Source organism: Salvelinus alpinus, chromosome 11 (assembly GCF_045679555.1).
Source record: "Salvelinus alpinus chromosome 11, SLU_Salpinus.1, whole genome shotgun sequence".
In the NCBI taxonomy this organism is placed as follows: domain Eukaryota; kingdom Metazoa; phylum Chordata; class Actinopteri; order Salmoniformes; family Salmonidae; genus Salvelinus; species Salvelinus alpinus.
The window spans coordinates 65304398-65323917 of record NC_092096.1 but is presented as its reverse complement, the minus strand read 5'-3'; the positions used below and the strand labels follow the sequence as shown (position 1 = coordinate 65323917).

General features: G+C 43.5%; 1 protein-coding gene across 26 annotated transcripts in view; it reads left to right on the top strand.

The window, feature by feature from the left end:
• Positions 1-19520, top strand: part of LOC139534675 (ankyrin-2-like) — a 213942-nt gene that overhangs the window by 71952 nt on the left and 122470 nt on the right. The window lies entirely within an intron of this gene.

Sequence of the window (19520 nt, the reverse complement as noted above, 5' to 3'; positions counted from 1 at the left end):
ACATGATGTGTTGAGGGACTACCTGGTGATCCAGTACATGATGTGTTGAGGGACTACCTGGTGTTCCAGTACATGATGTGTTGAGGGACTACCTGGTGTTCCAGTACATGATGTGTTGAGGGACTACCTGGTGTTCCAGTACATGATGTGTTGAGGGACTACCTGGTGTTCCAGTACATGATGTGTTGAGGGACTACCTGGTGTTCCAGTACATGATGTGCTGAGGGACTACCTGGTGTTCCAGTACATGATGTGCTGAGGGACTACCTGGTGTTCCAGTACATGATGTGTTGAGGGACTACCTGGTGTTCCAGTACATGATGTGTTGAGGGACTACCTGGTGTTCCAGTACATGATGTGTTGAGGGACTACCTGGTGTTCCAGTACATGATGTGTTTACCTTATTGACTGGGATGTCCTGTGGTGCTCAGTGTGACACAACTGGGTCAGGGTATAGAGCGAGTCTGTGTGTTTGTGTGTGTGTGTCTTTTTTTCTGTTTCTACCCTAACACACAGTGTCCATCGACAGATTAATGACTGTTCTGCTGTGTCTAAGGAGATTGATGCAGCAGTATTGGAAAATAACACCTGCTCACATATCAAGTCATTACTGTGAACACTGTGTGAGCTATTGTGAACCACACCTTATTTTAAGCCTGCGTTGCCTTGGCCACTCTCATGGTGTGAAGCATTACCATACTGAGTGTGTGGTTGTCCAATTGATAAAGCCAAAATAACAAAGAGAACAGCAACATACATTGATAGGCTAACCACCCAGTAGAATACTCTACACCAGACAATACACTCTGCATGGCAGAACAAACCTTTAGGCTACTTGGTTCTACGTTCTAACCAGCATCAATCCGGTTGTCAGATCTAGACACCTTTTACCTGCTGGGGAGATCTGCTGCGTGTTGTTTTTGTGTTTGTATTTGGCTGTCCCCCTCTGTAGGCTACTGTTGTTATTCACTGGAGTCACAGCAGATTAGGATGACTGGGATCTTCGGTCTGCGCTCTCTGATGTGGTGAACACTAGTCCTAAAAAATATTTGTATATCGAATTTTTTGGGGTTGGGGAACAACCGCCAAGTGCTCTGCGTAAACAATTGACCTCATGTCAGTTTGGTCAAGATGGAAACAGACTAGGGTTTGTCCTAATGTCCACACTAGCATATCACTGAGTATGAACTATGAAGCAATAAGCATGCATTCTAAGTAGTGTGCTAGTATGGACATTGGAACTTGTCTGTTTGGAGCACTTCAAACTCACAGGAGTTGAGGGGGATAGACCAGGGCTGTCAAACGTATATTCCCCACAGGCCGCATTCGGGTCTTTACCAATGTATGGAGGGCCGAGGTATGGAGGGTCGAGATATGGAGGGCCGAGGTATGGAGGGCCGAGGTATGGAGGGCCGAGGTATGGAGGGCCGAGGTATGGAGGGCCGAGGTATGGAGGACCGAGGTATGGAGGGCCGAGGTATGGAGGGCCGAGGTATGGAGGACCGAGGTATGGAGGGCCGAGGTATGGAGGGCCGAGGTATGGAGGGCCGAGGTATGGAGGACCGAGGTATGGAGGGCCGAGGTATGGAGGGCCGAGGTATGGAGGACCGAGGTATGGAGGGCCGAGGTATGGAGGGCCGAGGTATGGAGGACCGAGGTATGGAGGGCCGAGGTATGGAGGACCGAGGTATGGAGGGCCAGACTGAAAATGCATCTGTCGCTTTTACAGTTTTTGATGCTCCCTGACTGTGTAGCTTTAGTTTTGACGACTGTTATCAAGCTGGACACAGTGAAGAGACTATAGATGACTGTTATCAAGCTGGACACAGTGAAGAGACTATAAATGACTGTAATCAAGCTGGACAGAGTGAAGAGACTATAAATGACTGTTATCAGGCTGGACAGAGTGAAGAGACTATAGATGACTGTTATCAAGCTGGACAGAGTGAAGAGACTATAGATGACTGTTATCAAGCTGGACACAGTGAAGAGACTATAAATGACTGTTATCAAGCTGGACACAGTGAAGAGACTATAAATGACTGTAATCAAGCTGGACAGAGTGAAGAGACTATAAATGACTGTTATCAAACTGGACACAGTGAAGAGACTATAGATGACTGTTATCAGGCTGGACACAGTGAAGAGACTATAAATGACTGTTATCAAGCTGGACACAGTGAAGAGACTATAAATGACTGTTATCAAGCTGGACACAGTGTAGAGACTATAAATGACTGTTATCAAGCTGGACACAGTGAAGAGACTATAAATGACTGTTATCAGGCTGGACACAGTGAAGAGACTATAGATGACTGTTATCAGGCTGGACACAGTGTAGAGACTATAGATGACTGTTATCAAGCTGGACACAGTGAAGAGACTATAGATGACTGTTATCAAGCTGGACAGAGTGTAGAGACTATAGATGACTGTTATCAAGCTGGACACAGTGAAGAGACTATAAATTACTGTTATCAAGCTGGACACAGTGAAGAGACTATAGATGACTGTTATCAAGCTGGACACAGTGTAGAGACTATAGATGACTGTTATCAAGCTGGACACAGTGAAGAGACTATAGATGACTGTTATCAAGCTGGACACAGTGTAGAGACTATAGATGACTGTTATCAAGCTGGACACAGTGAAGAGACTATAGATGACTGTTATCAAGCTGGACAGAGTGTAGAGACTATAGATGACTGTTATCAAGCTGGACACAGTGAAGAGACTATAAATGACTGTTATCAAGCTGGACAGAGTGTAGAGACTATAGATGACTGTTATCAGGCTGGACACAGTGAAGAGACTATAAATTACTGTTATCAAGCTGGACACAGTGTAGAGACTATAGATGACTGTTATCAAACTGGACACAGTGTAGAGACTATAGATGACTGTTATCAGGCTGGACACAGTGAAGAGACTATAAATGACTGTTATCAAGCTGGACAGAGTGTAGAGACTATAGATGACTGTTATCAGGCTGGACACAGTGAAGAGACTATAAATGACTGTTATCAAGCTGGACAGAGTGTAGAGACTATAGATGACTGTTATCAAGCTGGTCAGAGTGAGGAGACTATAAATGACTGTTATCAAGCTGGACACAGTGAAGAGACTATAGATGACTGTTATCAAGCTGGACACAGTGAAGAGACTATAAATTACTGTTATCAAGCTGGACACAGTGTAGAGACTATAGATGACTGTTATCAAGCTGGACACAGTGAAGAGACTATAGATGACTGTTATCAAGCTGGACACAGTGAAGAGACTATAGATGACTGTTATCAAGCTGGACAGAGTGAAGAGACTATAAATGACTGTTATCAGGCTGGACACAGTGAAGAGACTATAGATGACTGTTATCAAACTGGACACAGTGAAGAGACTATAAATGACTGTTATCAAGCTGGACACAGTGAAGAGACTATAAATGACTGTTATCTAGCTGGACACAGTGAAGAGACTATAAATGACTGTTATCAAGCTGGACACAGTGAAGAGACTATAGATGACTGTTATCAAGCTGGACACAGTGAAGAGACTATAGATGACTGTTATCAAGCTGGACAGAGTGAAGAGACTATAAATGACTGTTATCAAACTGGACACAGTGAAGAGACTATAAATGACTGTTATCAAGCTGGACACAGTGAAGAGACTATAGATGACTGTTATCAAGCTGGACAGAGTGAAGAGACTATAAATGACTGGTATCAAGCTGGACAGAGTGAAGAGACTATAAATGACTGTTATCAGGCTGGACACAGTGAAGAGACTATAAATGACTGTTATCAAGCTGGACAGAGTGTAGAGACTATAGATGACTGTTATCAAGCTGGTCAGAGTGAGGAGACTATAAATGACTGTTATCAAGCTGGACACAGTGAAGAGACTATAGATGACTGTTATCAGGCTGGACACAGTGAAGAGACTATAGATGACTGTTATCAGGCTGGACACAGTGAAGAGACTATAAATGACTGTTATCAGGCTGGACACAGTGAAGAGACTATAGATGACTGTTATCAGGCTGGACACAGTGAAGAGACTATAAATGACTGTAATCAAGCTGGACACAGTGAAGAGACTATAAATGACTGTTATCAAGCTGGACAGAGTGAAGAGACTATAGATGACTGTTATCAAGCTGGACACAGTGAAGAGACTATAAATGACTGTTATCAAGCTGGACACAGTGAAGAGACTATAAATGACTGTTATCAAGCTGGACACAGTGAAGAGACTATAGATGACTGTTATCAAGCTGGACACAGTGAAGAGACTATAGATGACTGTTATCAAGCTGGACACAGTGAAGAGACTATAGATGACTGTTATCAAGCTGGACACAGTGAAGAGACTATAGATGACTGTTATCAAGCTGTACACAGTGAAGAGACTATAAATGACTGTTATCAAGCTGGACACAGTGAAGAGACTATAAATGACTGTTATCAAGCTGGACACAGTGAAGAGACTATAGATGACTGTTATCAAGCTGTACACAGTGAAGAGACTATAGATGACTGTTATCAAGCTGGACAGAGTGAAGAGACTATAGATGACTGTTATCAAGCTGGACACAGTGAAGAGACTATAGATGACTGTTATCAGGCTGGACACAGTGAAGAGACTATAGATGACTGTTATCAAGCTGGACAGAGTGAAGAGACTATAGATGACTGTTATCAAGCTGTACACAGTGAAGAGACTATAGATGACTGTTATCAAGCTGGACACAGTGAAGAGACTATAGATGACTGTTATCAGGCTGGACACAGTGAAGAGACTATAAATGACTGTTATCAAACTGGACACAGTGAAGAGACTATAAATGACTGTTATCAGGCTGGACACAGTGAAGAGACTATAGATGACTGTTATCAGGCTGGACACAGTGAAGAGACTATAGATGACTGTTATCAGGCTGGACACAGTGAAGAGACTATAGATGACTGTTATCAGGCTGGACAGAGTGAAGAGACTATAATGACTGTTATCAAGCTGGACAGAGTGAAGACACTATAAATGACTGTTATCTAGCTGGACACAGTGAAGAGACTATAAATGACTGTTATCTAGCTGGACACAGTGAAGAGACTATAAATGACTGTTATCAAGCTGGACACAGTGAAGAGACTATAGATGACTGTTATCAAGCTGGACACAGTGAAGAGACTATAGATGACTGTTATCAAGCTGGACAGAGTGAAGAGACTATAAATGACTGTTATCAAGCTGGACACAGTGTAGAGACTATAGATGACTGTTATCAAGCTGGACACAGTGAAGAGACTATAGATGACTGTTATCAGGCTGGACACAGTGAAGAGACTATAGATGACTGTTATCAAGCTGGACACAGTGAAGAGACTATAGATGACTGTTATCAGGCTGGACACAGTGAAGAGACTATAGATGACTGTTATCAGGCTGGACACAGTGAAGAGACTATAGATGACTGTTATCAGGCTGGACACAGTGAAGAGACTATAGATGACTGTTATCAAGCTGGACACAGTGAAGAGACTATAAATACAGTACATCTACTACTTTGCATTATGAGCATCACACACACAGACACACACACATTATTTCTGAGTACAGTAGACCAAGTTTATCCGGCAGTGGCCTAGCACATTATGCAGTGTGAATAGGAGACAAAATATGAATACATAGCATCAGATCAATATTCCTGTGGCCTTTCCGTGTCAGGAGAGGGAGAGGAGGATCAGAGGAGAGGAGGGCAGCAGGAGTCTCCCAATGATCAACTCTCACTGGGAGACCCCCCCCCCCCACCCCCCTCTGTCCCTCTCATTCTCTCTCTCTTTCTCTCTCTCTCTCTCTCTCTCTCTTTCTCTCCCCTCCCCACATAAACACGTCCTTCGGGATATGAATGGTTTCATGCATCACCAGTCTCTAAGCAGACTGTCACCTCTCAGTGTAATATCTTTATAGGGCTTTGTCTCCATCTCTGTTGCCAACTAGTACAAAGACCAGATGTTGTCATTGTGAGAGCGATGTCTGTCATTTCATTCATGAAACTATGTGTCCAGACTCAACTCCTGAACCGGAGATCAGTCAATGTGTGTTTGTGTGTTTGTTTGTGGCTGTGTCTGCGTGTGTGTGTGTCTGTCTGTCCCATTCACAGTAAGCTTAACTAGCTGGCTGTTGTCAATTTGGTTGGCTGTGAGTGACGTCCGTCCTACCGTAATGCCCCTTCATCACCTCTCTGACCTGTACTGGCAGCAGTGTGACAAACCCAGTGCTTTATCTCTTAGTCTGGTGCAGGCAGTGGCGACCCGTCACATTTTTACCTAATATAAATGAATATTTTTGGCATATTATATTCTATATTTTTTCCCATGTTATTTTTACATTAATACGTGTCAGATATCAGTTTGCAAACATATATATATATTTTTTTACAAATCATTGAGTTAATAAAGCCGCATACAAATATGGTTTCTTTTTTGTTTTCTGGAGTAAGGCAGCTCCAAACTGCAGGTCTTTCAGCCTAGCTCAGTGCTTTCTGTGGTGGTGGGGCAGCCAGTGGAAAAAATATGGAGAGTAGGGGTTGGTAGTGTTCTCTAGTTGCGCCGTGATTGGCTCAGTGTTCTGTCACTCATGGGGACACTAAGTCACCGCCAAATCTAAGGGTAGAGCTCGAAAATTCAAGCCCCTTGGGTTCTGCCATAGAGTTACATTAGAAGTGCCCATCCAAGAACGCTCAAGGTCATTGGCAGCAGACAAAATTATGTCAAATACAGTAGCTTTGATTGGACTGATCATACTTTCAAAATCTTAGCTAGCAGTCATCATCATAAATCAAGTTGACAATATACTGGCAAATCCTTTTAATCATTTTCATATGAAGAGAAATAATGAAGAGAAATTAAAGATATAACGTATCTGTGCTCCTCGGCCATTGGACATAAACATTACATAACAAGTTGTACATCTCAAATTCAACAATGGTCTGGAAGGAATCAGTGGCTGACTGCAAGCATTGCAAAGCAATCATTAGCCTGCCATTCAGTGCAGTGGCTGTGTGGTCCAAGTCTGGGTTTAAGGGTCTCTTTTCCAAGCTTAAAATGATAAACATTCAACATTGGCCATGCTGTCAATCCAACATGATTTCTGCCACGAACAAAACAACTGTTAACTCGGAACTGGGAAATCTGACTTCAGTGAGTTCAAGACAACTGGGAACTCGGGAAAAAATTAGCTCCGACTGGGAAAATACGTTTTGAAAGGTCATCCAACTCGGAATTGTAAGTCTGGAACTCGGACCTCTTTCTAGAACTACGACTTGAAGATCACTGACGTCCTCATGATTCAACCTTGTTTTTTTCCGATTTCCCAGTTGTCTTGAAAGCAAAATAAATCCAGAGAATGCCAAACTTTGATGACAAAGCCCACGAAGGACCGCCGCGCCACCTTCCTGTTCAAGTGAGTCCAAAAATGTCTTGTATGCTGCAGTATACATTTTGTAATATGCCGGGGATATATGTATACTGTAGCTAAGAAAGTAATACTAAGTGTATGTTGCGTAGTAAGGTGTTAGTAGTCCATGTGCCTCACCCTAATAATTTGGTCTTTTTTCACCTCTTAATTTCGTCTACTGTTCTGACTTGGTGGTGCACATGTAGCCTATTACCTGTTTTAGACTAATGTAATCATTGAATATTGTAATAGCTTTCATTGTCTGCTTATATGCCCCCTTTATTTATCCTACGGTTCTGACTTGATGTACAGTTACAGAACACTGTAACAACAGCCCATGTTCTGAATTCTGTCGCTGTACATTTAAAAAGTGGTGAACAAATAGTTATATTGACTACGTCTGTCCTAGCGCGCTCATTAATGTCTTAATGGAAATTACGGATTGCCTCTTATCCGCTTGTCGTCACATTATGCCATAGTTTGTACATCTCAATTGTCAGAAGAAACCACATTTGTTTAAGTAAGTCAGCCAAATCAGTTGTGTTTTTTTAAAAGCCAGTAAATGAGGCTGAATGAACTGTTTCGCTGCCAGACAAGGCTCAGCTGATAGCCAGGTGTAGCAGTGGTAAGGTGTTGAGACTCTGCTGTTGGGACTCTGCTGTTGGGACTCTGCTTTTGGGACTCTGCTGTTGGGACTCTGCTGTTGGGACAGCTTTCTGTAGCCCCTAACAGTTAGTGGGCACCGTTTGTCACCGTTATAGTGCAATTCATGTATGGTTTAGTGTTGTGTTGTGTTGTGTAGTGGCTTTGCTGGCATGGATCCCCATTTTTGTTTGCCCCACCACTATTGACATGCTAAAATCGCCACGCGGTGCAGGACAGAAGATGTGTGTTGTAATTGCATCACTGAGGGCTTAACCAAAGTAAACACTACCCTGTCCAACAGGGGGAAGGGAAAAAAATAGAGATTCAGTGAAAAACATCCTGTCTCCCATCTGTGTGTTTTGGCCAGGAGGCCCGGTCCTCTCTCACCATGCTAGTGTAGCTATGTATTCAGATTCAGAAAACGTTCATATCCTCGAAGAGGCAATTCATCTTGCAGCAGTCATAAAACATATAACATCTAAATAAATTACAAAAATACCAAAGGATATTTACAAATAATTAGGCAGGTTATGTGCAAGTCCATAGTGCAAGTGCAGTAAGTCCAACATTTGTTAAGATGCAGAATTGCATTCGGAATAAAAGTCTTGGCCCTATTTTTTTTATACCTTAGGTAGTCTGTACCTGCGTCCAGAGGGAAGGAGCTGGAATTCAGAGTGGAGTGGATGGGAAGAGTCAACCGCTATTTTATTGGCCTTATAGAGGGCAGTTCTTGCTGTTGCTGCCCCATGATTTTTCCACAAGTCCTGACTATCTTGCCCAACCTATTTTTCTGTGCAACCTTGATATTCCCAAACCAGCAGGTCAAGCAGTAGGACAGAAGGCTCTCAATGAATGATTTATCAAAGAGAACCATGGTGGTTAGATCAACATTAAAAAAGTGCAGTTTTCGTGGGAAATACAGTCTCTGTTGGCTTTTCTTAAAAATAGTGGCAGTACACTGATCCCAGGACAGCTTGTTGTCAATTACTAGCCCAAGGTGTTTGTTCTCCTCCACTATTTCTACCTTTTATCAGTGATGGTGTGTACATGGTAGTGTTCCTTCGAAAATCAATCACCATGCCCTTTGTTTTTGATGTATTTAATATTAGATGGGATGACTCACACCAGACAAATCATTCAGACCCGGTCCGTGCTCCATCTCATCCCCTTTGAGAAGACTGACCAAAGCAATATCGTCAGCGTATTTGATCAGGTGGCGCTCTGGGAACCGGCTCCTGCAGCTGTCTGTATACAGCATGTATAGTACTGGTGAAAGAACGCTGCCCTGTGGGGTTCCTACTGAAGTAGTGCGCACCTCAGAGAGTGTGTTGCCAACTCGTACCTGCTGAGACCTATCAGTTAGGAAGTTGGTGATCCATGTGATAAGCATAGCATCAAGTCCGAAGTTTCCTCTCAGTCTGTCCGCGAGGACCAACGGATTGTGTTAAATGCTGAGGAGAAATCTGCAAACATGGTACACACATGAGTTTTACTGCCCTCCATATGCATGAACACCAGATGTGAGAGCGAGAGTATGGCATCATCAGTCCCTCTCTCTGTAAAAGGCTGAATGCAAGTTGGAGGGGGTCAAGAAGGTGTCAGGTGGTGTTGATTATGTATGCCTTGATGATCTTTTCAAGAGATTTGTGTGGAAAGGGAAAAGGTAGTCAATGCTAGGAAATTATGGTTATTTCTAGCCAAATAGCTGATGACAGTGACAGGAAGTGACAGGAAGTCAGTGGTCATAAGCTGACATCAGTTGGCATGACATCAGTTGTTTCGGTCATTTCTGGGAGCTGCTATCACCTTTTTTTTTATATACTACAAGCAATCCATTTTTACTTACTTTCTGAGATTATATTCCATTCCACCCCTTTTGTGTGTTCTTACCCAGTTGTGCGATGGGCCAAGTTGAGGTACTTTGAGTGGACACATCCAGTGTTAATCCTCACAGTTTGAGTTTACACGTTCCCTCCCTGCATCAGTGTACTATGGTCACCCAGTGACAGTGCACTGCAGAGCAGCACTGATGCACTCTATCTCACTGTGTACTAATAACACACAGGAGTGAGGTTACACTAAAAGTTCTCCCTGACATAGAGGTGCAGGTTTCTCATAAATGTTGAGGATTTTTAGTGGTTGTTGTTTCCGCGGGTCACACAAAGCTAAATTAGCATGACACGAGCGGAATTAAATGTAAAAGACTGTGAGAATAAAAAGTTTGCTATACGCTCAGTGCTCCTTTGACATTTCACAGAGATACTCTTGTTTTTGTGAGAAATCTTCGAAAAAGAGAACGAATTGTAGATTAATATGAAAAAATGGATACTAATATATGAAAATACTACATGTCATGTCTCAAAATCGTCATCTGTCTTACATTTATATTATTTTATATCCTGCGGTTTCAAGAAGAAAGATGACAAGTTCTACGGGAAGCTGAGCCTGTCAGGTAGCCAGTAGCCTTCATTCTTGCACAGAATCCAGCCTAGCTGACGGCAATGCAATATTCCTGATTTTTTTACCCCAAAAATTCTCTGGCCTCCTTCGATTTAGTCACCCTACAAGTGTAAAAATATATTATTATGATAATCCAAATACGGTGTCACGTGACAAATAAACTTTGATTTGATTTGATAGAGACATGAGGTTTGGACCATTGGTTTTCTTAGAGGATTATCTACACAGTTAACATATTTTACCCATTGGTCAAAATACGTGTTTTTGATTGCACACCCTATCCTATATGTTTATGGATTATGGGACCGATACACGTTTTGTGGCCGGATTCAAGAGAACCAGGGATGGGGACACCACTGCTGTGCTTACCTCAGCAAAATGCACCTGTGCTGGGGTAAGGACAGGGAGATGGGAGATGTCCTTGGTAAAAGCTGTGCTGATGAATAATTGAACAGTGTGTCTGTCCTCAGACGGCGACACAGCAACACAGACTACAATCTTCTTTGATGCATCACTAAGTGAGTGGTGGTAAATCCAAGGACAAGGTTCTGGCCACCTCTGTATATGATGGTACATAGAGTAAACACAGTCACACCCACATACGACCTTCGAGCAGACAAACATAAACTGTAACCATTTTCCCCTTATCCCCTAATATATCACTTTATCTGCATGAATTTGGTTTACAGGGTGCCTCACTTGGCAGCAGCGAGGGTAGCCATTTGATTAGATGTTCAGGAGTCTTATGGCTTGGGGGTAGAAGCTGTTTAGAAGCCTCTTGGACCTAGACTTGGCGCTCCAGTACCTCTTGCTGTGCGGTAGCAGAGAGAACAGTCTATGACTAGGGTGGCTGGAGTCTTTGACCATTTTTTGGGTCTTCCTCTAAACACGCCTGGTATAGAATCGTGGATGGCAGGAAGCTTTGCCCCAGTGATGTACTGGGCCGTACACACTACCCTCTGTAGTGCCTTGCGGTCGAAGGCCGAGCAGTTGCCATACCAGGCAGTGATGCAACCCGTCAGGATGCTCTCGATGGTGCAGCTGTAGAACATTTTGAGGATCTGAGGACAAATGCAAAATCTTTTCAGTCTCCTGAGGGGGAATAGGTTTTGTTGTGCCCTCTTCACGACTGTCTTGTTGTGCTTGGACCATGTTAGTTTGTTGGTGATGTGGACGCCAAGCAACTTGAAGCTCTCAACCTGCTCCACTTCAGCCCCGTCGTCGATTAGAATGGGGGCGTGCTCGGTCCTCCTAATGTTCATCTACTCATGCACATTCACTTACAGTAACATTGGTTATTACTGAAGACTGAGGTATGATATCAGTGGTGGCTGGTGGCACTTTAAATGGGGAGGACAGACTGATAGTAATGGCTGGAATGGACTGAATTGAATGGTTTAAACACATCAAACACGTGGATGAGTTTGATACCATTCCATTCAGTCCATTCCATCCATTATTACGAGCCGTCCTCCCCTCACCAGCCTCCTGTGTATGATATGTATGCTTATACAAGACAAAGGCTCTGCAAATATTGTACATTTTGGGTGTTCGGCTAAAATAGCTAGAACTGATCGAGCGAGAGGGATATAATTTATCGAAGCCACATTCTCTCTCTACACTCTGCCTCCCACCTTCATGCCCTCTCCTTCCTCCTCCATTTAAACTCCTGTGGATTAGTGTACAGTATGTGGATGTACCCTATGTAGTGCAAAGTGTGTCTGCTGGCATTTCAAGTACTGCAGCTACAGTAAACCGTAAAGAGGTTGGACATCGGTTTTCTCTCTGAACTAGTGGAATGTACTGTTATATTTGATTTTACTTGTTTGACAGCTTAGATGACATGATTCATGTGTATTTGAACTTGATTGACAGCTTAGATGACATGATTCATGTGTATTTGAACTTGTTTGACAGCTTAGATGACATGATTCATGTGTATTTGAACTTGTTTGACAGCTTAGATGACATGATTAATGTGTATTTAAACTTGTTTGACAGCTTAGATGACATGATTCATGTGTATTTAAACGTGTTTGACAGCTTAGATTACATGATTCATGTGTATTTGAACTTGTTTGACAGCTTAGATGACATGATTCATGTGTATTTGAACTTGTTTGACAGCTTAGATGACATGATTCATGTGTATTTGGTGAGTTTTACATACAGTATTAGAATTCTCTGTATTTTCATCACTGTGAGTTTGTCATCGTTGTCAAATTCTACGAAAAACTGATTTAAAAAATCTAGAATTGATTTAGTCGTAGTAATCAGTTTTCTGTCTAGATGTGGTTTGACTACTGGTTTATGGTTCTACTGTATACTCTGTTTGGCTCTTAACTGGGATTGGGGAAATCCAGAATTACAGTCTAATTTATTACAGTCTAAATGACCATGGTAACCCAAGGGGAATCATGTAGAGTATATCACAGACGAAGATGATTGTATTGTCATTTTGAAATCTGAATCTGACTTCTACAGAGTCTTCTACAGAGTGGACATGCATTCATTTTTAGATGATAACAATGCCAACACACCACCATTTTGCATGCCTCGTTACATTCTAGCTCATTTAGTTCAGTGTTAGGATCTTCCAAACGAGCTGAACTACCAAAGTCTTGGGCAAGTAGGTTCATATCATTCCGATGATCACAAGACCTACAAACAGTACCAAGTATGGTATCTCTGGATGTTGGGGCATAACTTAAAAATCTGTACTTTGGACTTCCCAATTTTGCCTGTGAAGTCCCTCCCTGCGTCTTGCTGCAAATAAGTCTGCTCTTCATCAGTGTTGTGGATAATAAAAAAATCTATCATTATGTTGTATTGTCACATGCATTGCAGTGAAATGTGTTGTTTTACAGGTTCAGCCATAGTAGTACAGCGCCCCTGGAGCAAATTAAGGTTCAGCGCCTTGCTCGAGGGCACATAGACAGATCGCTCACCTTGTCAGCGCAGGTATTCGAACCATTAACCTTTCAGTTATTGGCCCAACGTTCTAACCACTTGGCTAACAGCCACCCAAGTCAAGGGGTATCAATAATGAAATGCAGCAAAACGAGGGAGGTAGAAAGCGCTGGAGGGATAGTGAAAGAACCAAGAGAGAAATGTGAGCGGGGTGTTGATTGGATTTTTACTGCCAGGGTCCAAATTACAGGGTCGAACCACAGGTAGAACCAGCTAGGTCTGATATGTGTAATATTGTTGCTATCTGCTACTCCCAACCAGCAGAGTGGTATTCATATGAGTCCTCCGTTTATCTTTGTCCATGTGTGATCACTGAATATTGAGGTTTCTAAGTACTAAGCGTTTATCCATACCATCCATCTGTGCAAGAACATCGGTACTTAACGCAAAGTCTCCACTTGGTCTCCTTGAAGAGCTACGGTAAGTTACACAGAGTCACTGTTATGTGGGCGTCCCGGAAGCTATTTCCAGCAAGGTTCAGCATCTCAACACGCAGTCCGTAGTGCTTCTCCAGTCTGCAGTGTGTTCGCTTGGTAAGGTGTCGTGATAAACTGTGTGCCAGGGATATCTGGTGGTGAGATTAACGTCTCACCAATTAAAATGACCCAGTGACTTCAGTCTCTGTTTAATTTCCCCCGCTGGTCCCAGGCCAAGTTCTAGGGCTGTTTTTGGGACAAACACAGATTCCCTGTCAATACTATTGGTCCACACACTAGGGAGTATTGGACTCCACACTGTGTTCAGCTGCAGAGACCTTGGGTCGGAGGGAAGGGTAACTCTTGTTGGGGGCTTCAGGTGAAGGGGGTGCAGACTAGATGGCTGATGGATGATTCAGGATTCACACTTTTTGGGACCATGAGAAGGCTGAGGGATGTTTGTCTTCAGTGTTTAGGTATGTGTTCAGAGGCCTTTTTGATGTTGTGATGAGTGAGTGATTGGGTTTCAGATTTGTTTAGTCTGGAAAACCCTTCATGTTTTTGTTTTGACTGAATTGGGTGTTTGAGGAGTTGGGTTCAGCACATTGTAGCATTGAATGCATATCAGGGTTAGCCTGACTCAGTTTTCTCTCAGTTTCCACCGATCTCCATTCCCTTTGACCCTGTACTGGATTGACTTCTCCGTCCCAATTGACGTCCTCACTGACGTCTGGATGTATGATGAGTAGCTGTAGGACAACCTCACAGAGAGCTTTTAGAATTTCATTCTGTTCCCTCTCTCTTTCTCTTTTTCTCATTTTCTTTTTGGGAATGGAAAACAAGGCTATTTCTTGGCAAACTACACCTGTAGTGCTGCTGGTTCCTGCGTTTTACATTAGAGGTTCCAGGAGTACTATGGTGGATGGTTCCAGGAGGACTATGATTGATAGTTCCAGGAGGACTGTGGTGGATAGTTCCCGGAGGACTGTGGTCGATAGTTCCAGGAGGCCTATGGTGGATAGTTCCAGGAGGACTGTGGTGGATAGTTCCAGGAGGACTGTGGTGGATAGTTCCAGGAGGACTGTGGTGGATATTTCCCGGAGGACTGTGGTCGATAGTTCCAGGAGGACTATGGTCGATAGTTCCAGGAGGACTATGGTGGATAGTTCCAGGAGAACTGTGGTGGATAGTTCCAGGAGGACTGTGGTGGATAGTTCCCGGAGGACTGTGCTGGATAGTTCCCGGAGGACTGTGCTGGATAGTTCCAGGAGGACTGTGGTGGATAGTTCCAGGAGGACTGTGGTGGATAGTTCCAGGAGGACTGTGGTGGATGGTTCCAGGAGGACTGTGGTGGATGGTTCCAGGATGACTGTGGTGGATGGTTCCAGGAGGACTGTGGTGGATGTGATTGAAAGAGATGAACATCAAGATAGAGCGAGTGGCACACTTGAATTTTGCCAGTTTCGGAAAACACTCTGAGATATTCCTTTTTCACTATTGTAGCTTTCTGCCTCATCACTGTGTATATTATTATTATGTTTTGGTGTTTTTACCACTTTTTCTCCTCAATTCCGTGATATTCAATTGGTAGTTACAGTCTTGTCCCATTGCTGCAACTCCCGTACGGACTAGGGAGAGGCGAAGGTCGAGAGCCATGCATCCTCCGAAACACGACCCTGCCAAGCCGCACTGCTCGCTTAACCTGGAAGCCAGCCGCTCCAATGTGTCGGAGGAAACGCTGTACAACTGGCGACCATGTCAGCGTACATGCGTCTGGCCCGCCACAGGAGTCGCTATATCGCGATGGGACAAGGACATCCGGCCGGCAAAACCCTCTCCTAATCAGGATGACGCTGGGCCAATTGTGCATCTTCTCATGGGTCTCCCAGTCGCGGCCAGCTGCGACACAGCCCGGGAACGAACCCAGAATCTGTAGTGACGCCTCAAGCACTGCGATGCAGTGCCTTAGACCTCAGTGCCACTCAGGAGGCCTCATCGCTGTGTTAGTCATATCCTGGTGTTACCTCTGTCTGTCATCTGAGAGTTTAAACCGTTCCGGCAGTTTTTTATCCCATTGAACAGCACAACTTGAATCATTAAAACAAGCACTTGGGACTCCCGAGTGGCGCAGTGGTCTAAGGCACTGCATCGCTGTGCCACTAGAGATTCTGGGTTCGAGTCCAGGCTCTGTCGCAGCTGACCGTGACCGAGACCCATGGGGCGGCGTACATTTGGCCCAGTGTCGTCCGGGTAAGGGGAGGGTTAGGCCGGCAGGGATGCCCTTGTCCCATTGCACACTAGCGACTCCTGTGGTGGGCCGTGGGCAGTGCACGCTGACACGGTCGCCAGGTGTACTGTGTTTCCTCCGACACACTGGTGCGGCTGGCTTCCGGGTTAGGTGGGCATTGTGTCAAGAAGCAGTGCAGCTTGGTTGGGTTGTGTTTCTGAGGACGCAACGCTCTTGACCTTCGCCTCTCCCGAGTTCGTACGGGAGTTGCAGCGACGAGACTGTAACTACCAATTGAATACCACAAAATTGGGGAGAAAAAGGGTTAAAAAATATTAAAAATATTGTAATTAAAAAATACACGCACCTCACTCAACGGTGACATGATGTCAACGTCTTGGGTACAACTGTCGGTTATAAATAGTACAGCATGTCTGTTGTAATGTCAAAGTCTTTTGAAGCGAGACGATTGACAAATAAAGTGTCTCGTCTCGTGCGGATCTGTCGCCATAATCCATAAAAATGATGAAAGGGGATGCATACATTAGATAGGCTTGTTAATAAAGCTCGTCTTGTGTGATGTAGACAGACACAATATTGACATTAGCATTGGCTAGCCATAATGGCTACTCTTCTCTGGCCCAACTGACCCTTCGCTAAGACCCGCTCCCCTTAGTTACTGTTGCAACCTCGGACAACATTTTCACAGGAAGCCCAATTCCCTGGTTCTAACCACTGGTGCATTCCTCTCACAATGATTTCAAACTGTGTTTTTAATACTCAATGAAATTAAACACAGACTACCCCTTGCTAATCAGGAGACTCTCAGGTATGTTGTGGTGGACTGTCATTTCAATTGCTTCACGGGAACCTGGTAAAAGTTAAGGTTGTAGTGTGGCTCGCCACTGGAGGGCTCTGAATGCACAGACAGCATGCAGCCAAAGTAACTAAACACTTTTGGAGCTGACTAGTGCTCTCTGAAATCATATCCTGATGCTGACAGCAGATAGAGTTTTATTGATAACATGACTAACTAAGCTAGCTAACATAAAAATAGAAGTTATTTTAACTGGCTAGCTAGCGTTAGCAATGTTGGGTGGTCAATAAGACTGAGAGCTAGCTAGCTAACCAGCTGAGCTAGCAAACAATGTAACAAAAGTATAATTTCAGATTCGAGAAAATACTCCAACAGGCTTTGCATTTCAGGAACACTGTTCAATTATTTAGCCATTAAAAAAACCCGAATTGGATGAAAACTCTCTGTTTTGGTAATGCCCTCAATGGCTTTCATGTGTTTCAAACATGAGCTTGTCCGAGGTGTTGGACTCGACGACAGTTGCTATCCATTGGAGTGTTGCGATTGGCTGCCCAAAATTCTGGGGCAGGGCTTTGCGAAGGGTCAATACTTTCTCTTACTGTATATGTGTCGTCTCGTGTGATATTGACATTAGCATCGGCCATCCATAATGGCTACTTTTCTCTGGCCCAATTCTCCCTCTGTATTTGTTGGCGGTCAATTGACAGTGAAGCCATGGTCAACGCCAGATGAGTGACCATAGATGAACATCTTGTCTGGTCTGTTCTGGTATAGCCAGGCAGCTGTCCGGTGGGGAGTTGTGGTTGGTTGAAAGGGGTCGGTTAAGCCTCTGAACCAAATCGACCCTAAATCCCCAACATCTGGCCCAGCCTCTGGCCAGTCGACTTGGCTACAATCTGGCTGCCATGGTAACAGCAGTACTAGACGTTAAGCCGTATACTGTATGGCACTGTGCACTTCAACACTTAGCCTACACTAGGTCAGTCCAGGCAACGCTGTAGGTCTGATTGCCAATCTGTCAGAAACACAATTATATTAAACCTCTATTCAAGCAGAGCCCTACATTACAAAATCAGCAGCAGTTATGCAAAACAATTAGATACACAGATACTACAGTCAAGTCAATATAACATGTAGGATAACATGTACATTTTACGATTTCCAATAGAAATGGCATCTGTCAAAGATGTATCTATGATTAAGAGGGCAAACGTCCTCTCAACAACTGAGCAACCCAGCTGCCTTGTTTCCTTGGCAACATGGACCACCAACTTCTATTATTCATTTGATTTCCCTAGTATTTTACAATTACATTACCTGATTCAATAGGGATGGCCTGAGCCCAGGGCAGGGAGAAGATGTATGTATGTCAAGTGTTTTCTGAGTGGAACTAATGTATACACAGCCATGTGGAAACATACCACATACAACGTGTTAAATATTACATCAGTGTTTCTTCTTCGGGGCATCAAAGTGCACTACTCCCCACTGTGCAGCATCTCCAGTTTGTCATGCGTTGATCTGTTTGCTCAGTAGCCAGACTATGTCCACTGAGAATCCTAATTGCGTTCGTCTTGCTCATTCCCTTCTAGAAAGCTAAAATGGAAGAGGTGCTTTTTTCCCCAAGCTAGCCTACCCGACCACACCCACCCGTCTGCTAATGCGGCTCTAATTGGGCAATAAGGTTTTAGGTCAGAGTGCAACCCCTATCCCAGAGCCCTACGCCCCTATACCCCCACTTCTTAACAGGGGTGGAAAAAGTACTCAATTGTCATACTTGAGTAAAAGTTAAGATACCTTAACAGAAAATGACTCAAGTAAAGGTGAAAGTTACCCAGTAAAATACTACTTGAGGAAAAGTCTAAAAGTATCTGGTTTTAAATGTACTTAAGTACAATGGTAGAAAAAGTACTCAGTTATCATACTTGAGTAAAAGTACAAAGTAAAAGTAAATGCTATCCATCAAATTCCTGTATTAAGCAAACCAGACAGCACACTTTTCGTATTATTTTTTAATTACAAAAGCACACTCCAACACTCAGACATCATTTACAAACACAGTATTTGTGTTTTGTGAGTCCGCCAGATCAGAGGCAGTAAGGATGACAAAGCATTATATTGATAGGTGCCATCATTCTCTCCTGCTTGAGCATTCTAAATGTAATGAGTACTTTGGGTGTCAGGGAAAATGTATGGAGTAAAAAGTACAGTATTTTCTTTAGGAATGTAGTAGAGGAAGAGTAAAAGTTGTCAAAAATATAAATAGTAAAGTAAACTACAGATACCCCCAAAAACGTCTTAAGTAGTACTTTAAAGTATTTTTTACTTAAGTACTTTACACTACTGCTTCTTAAGAAACGTTCTCCTCCTCTCTGTCGTTAAAGCCTCAAAACACTCCGTTAATATCACATAGCACAGTGACAGGACTACTGCAATTCCCCTACAGCAGAAAAACAGCAGCCTCTTTGAGTGCTACTGTAAAACACCTCCCCCATGCAACCATATGGTTTACCACAGATTAAAGCTG